The 4271-nt window shown below is 37.7% G+C and overlaps 1 pseudogene; it reads right to left on the bottom strand.

The window, feature by feature from the left end:
* Positions 1-350: 350 nt before the first annotated feature.
* Positions 351-4271, bottom strand: part of LOC107677377 (uncharacterized) — an 18396-nt pseudogene continuing 14475 nt past the window's right edge.

Genomic DNA, 4271 nt, shown 5'->3' with positions numbered 1-4271 from the left:
TTTTTTATCTTTGTTATGTATGTTATCCTTAATGTTCATCATATATAATACTTGATGTTAAAAAATGTATTCATGTTTTATGACGGTACACAATTTGATAGAATATTATACGAGAAACATTTTGTATTTTCAGAAATGGCAACCTAACGTAGAAAAAGTAAAAAAAAGATAATAGAACCCCTTTAAAAAGCATTTTGAGTATACAATATATGCACCTTTTGTTGGTTTCTCACAAACCTCTGATACTGAATGTGTACTAAGAGGTGTCTGATTGAAAAATGATTTTAAATGTTGTTTAATTTTTAAAAGATAGAATGCGAAATATCTATTGAAACTGTGATGTGCAAAAAAAGAAACATTAAAAAAGGATGATAGAGAATGATGAATGCTAAGATGAAAAGATGAATACTATCATCAAACACATCCTTCATGCAGCCTGGCAGCACTTCAACCTGAGAAAAAAATAATAATATTAATAATAATAAACAATGAACATGAAAAGAAAGACAAGATTTTGTTGTCATAAGAGTTACAATAATTATAAATCCCACTGTAAAGGCCACCAGCCCACTTGAATAGTTTAGCCAGCAATATTACCTTGGTCAAGCAAGAAGAAAAAAAAAAAAAATCTGGTAGACCAGGTAAGTGTTGCTAGTGAACAGCATGGGTATGGCGGCCCATCTGCTAACCAGCATAAAACACCCTGGAACTGTGTGTAAATTCATGGTGGTCTGAGGTGTTTTCAGCAAAGAATCACAAAATGCTGTTTTAATTAAAATAACAGTAACGTCTTAACATACTGCAGTAGAGTCTTTTAACCCGCAGGATGTCATTGGGGCTCATACTTTGAGCTGCACCAATCACAACGTTCCCATCAGGAATGGGAATCATGGTTGGCTCGTCGTTCTTGGAGAAAGCTTTCCTAAAACCACACACATAAAGAAACAACAGTAAACTCTGATGATTATGCTTTTAGTTCATCTGGAGCTGTGGTAGGGGTACACTATTAATAAGATCATGTGACACTGACGAGATATCAAAAGTAGTGATCTTTGTCACTTACAGTACTGGTTGGAGATCACGCAGGGCACATAGACTAATCCATCTGTGCTTCTCTCCCATTTGCATTCACGAGCTGTGCACGGATCTGCATTCTTGAACCCTGTTGATACGGCGATGTCTCCAAATGTGATCAAGGGCCCATCCACTCGCTGTCCTGTGTGGTACACAGTATAATGCACAAAATCATTCAGTCTATTGACACTGATAATATAATTGAATGAATAGGATGAAGAGGAATTTGCCATCAACTGCTACACAAAAGATATATACTATCAAATCTTGCATACTCTTACCTGCATGTTTGTTGGTCTCGATTATAGTTGACACTGGCATGTCATCTTTCTCAGTGATGTTACCTGATACATGAATCAGTAAATTAACAATAAAACGCTAAAAAAATTAGTTAGAAATTATAAAGTTAGAATCTTTTTTTTCTTTTCTTACCCATCTTCCCAGAGATCTTTTCAATTAAATCCTATTGATAGATTTTAAACACAAGTATGTCAAAACTCTTGGCAAAAATGAAAAGATGCTCCCAATAGGAAACAGCTGTTGATGATGATATAATTTTCCATTTCAATTTTGTCTGTTCTCACCTCAACAGGACGGCTCTGAGCAGGAACAGAGCTCAGCAGAAGAGAGACGACCACCACCAACAGGTACATGTTGAGAGCCTTCTGAAAAACTGTTCTGGATCAGACAGAGCTGGGAGTTATATACTCTTCTGAGAGCTTTAACTTACTTTTTCTGTGCCGTAACCCAGCTTTCATGAATCCACAGCCAAATTATCACATAGTATAAAAGCAGAGTAATTCAGAGTAGTTTTGATTGTCAACCACACCCGAGAAATTTAAATTAGATACAATTATGGAGCTTAGCATTTGCAATTCAATATTTGAGTTTAAAAAAAAAAAAAACTTTTAGCATTATTGTGCATTAGCAACATTACCAAACCTATACAGTTAGAATACAGTATAGAAATTGTTAAATTTTTTGACAGTAAAACACACACTAATTTTATAGCGTATAGTGAAAGTGACATGAAGTGTAGCAAAGTATGGTAACCCATACTTGAAATTTGTGCCCTGCATTTAACCTATCCAAGTGCACACACACAGCAGTGAGTAGTGAACACACACACCACCAGAGCAGTGGGCAGCCATTTTTACTGAGCCGCCTGAGAACAATTGGGGGTTCAGTGCCTTGCTCAGCCTCCAGGTTACAAGTCCAACTCTCTAACCATTAGGCAACAACTGTCATTGTGCCCTAGTGTACATGTATTAAGCACCCTTGTTTGCAACATTCTTCTTCCCTAGGTTATGCTTCAGCTTCTGGTCTGCCTCAACCAGCTGCAGAGTGTTCTGATAATGCTGTTCTGGGGCCAGCTGCACAAAAGGTTTAGAAAAGTCTTAAAAGAAAGTCATCTAATTAAAAAAAAAATATATATATTTTTTTAAGACTGGTCAATTTTTTAAATTAGGTTACATAAGAACCTATATTAGTCTAGGTTGAATCAAAAATACCAGATTGATTACCCCTTGGTTAACTGCTAGTTGGTCAAACTAGTTCTTAAGACACTCTCTTAACATAGAGGCTAAGTTTATGCAACTGGCGCCTGATCTGGCCGCGTCAAGATAATCTGCACTCAGCTTGACGCCACACTCTGCACAGCCAAAGGAAACTGGTTGTTATTTTTTTCTGTTAAAACTTCGACCCTGTAATGATATTTTGCATTACGTGGACCCGGTAGACATTATTAGACATTTTTTGAGCTCTGGAGAGAAGTGATGAACGCAGAAGTGCTGAGGACAAAGCAAAACAAAACACTGGTCACAAATTAGAAGTACAAAACAAGGATTTGTAAAGAAAAATGTCGGAGGATTTCGATATAAGCTGCAAGGAGACTGGTTTTACCTTTTGCTTCCTTTGCTCCTGTAAACAAAACTTGGTTCTCATGAGACTATTCTCACCAGAGCTTATGCTACGCATACATCCTACATCATCCGCTGGAACGCCACTCTCTCGTGAACATGCATAGGACAGTTAGCGGAAGCTAGAGATTCCGGTTTATAAAGTTTTAAAAATTAATAGTATTCTTACAGAAATGCATCAATTTACTTCAGAAGGCCTTTATTAACCCCCCGGAGTCATGTGGAGCACTTTTTTATGGATAGATGCCGTTTATTGGACTTCTGTTGGACTATTGAATAGCAGCAGCCATTCTCTGCCATTATAATGATTGGAAGAACCGGGGAATTTTTCGGGAAACTCCAATTGTATTCGTCTGAAAGAAGAGTCATTTACACCTAGGATGGCTTGAGGGTGAGTAAATCATGGGATAATTTTCATTTTTTGGGTGAACTATCACTTTAAATATACCTGGACCCGCTAATCAAGGTCTTACTGGGCATGCTAGAAAATTCCAGGCAGGTGTGCTGAGGCAAGTTGCCAAACTCTGCTGGACACTGGCCCTCCAGGGCTGAGTTTGGATACCCCTATTGTAGTCTGTGTGAAAATAGCATTTTAAAACTGCAATTTCTCCTCACAGCAGACCACGAAACTGGCTACAAAGACGGAGCTTTTATGTCTCTGGCTTACTGTTAACCAGATGTTGAGTCATGTGATTAACCGTTTCTTCCTAAAGAAGATGTTGAAATATTTCAAAAGACACCTTGCACAAACTATGAACCTTCTTTAGATGTTCCAAGCTCAACCACAGTATGTAAACACATTTTGAACTACTGTGAACTATTGATCAACAATTGTATATTTAATATAGTTATTTGATAGCTGATGAATAAACGAATGTTAAATGTCTACTATATGAGCAATATCACTTGAGTACGAGAGCAATAACGGCTCTATATCAGCATGGTTGTGATTAGGCCAGAGGCACGAGGCAATCACAGCCGCTGATATAGAGCCGGTATCACTCGAGTACGAAAGTGATATTGCGTTTATACAACAGTTCGACGGAACATGTGTGTAATTAAACAAGAAACAACGGAGTGCCTAATAAAAACTTATTTTGTGCGGAACTACTTCCTTCCGCCACGGATTCAAAGCTCAAGTTGACAGTTAAACATTCGTCACTTTTAGAATTCGTATCAAGGGCATGTGCTGCTTCAGTTAGTTTATTAGTGAGAAATAATGACAATGCGGCAAGACGTTCATCCAAATGAGAGAGAGACCGCGAAGCTAGACGTTTC

Source organism: Sinocyclocheilus anshuiensis, unplaced genomic scaffold, assembly GCF_001515605.1.
Source record: "Sinocyclocheilus anshuiensis isolate Anshui unplaced genomic scaffold, SAMN03320099.WGS_v1.1 scaffold1677, whole genome shotgun sequence".
Taxonomy (NCBI): domain Eukaryota; kingdom Metazoa; phylum Chordata; class Actinopteri; order Cypriniformes; family Cyprinidae; genus Sinocyclocheilus; species Sinocyclocheilus anshuiensis.
This window is presented reverse-complemented; position numbering and strand designations above follow the sequence as displayed.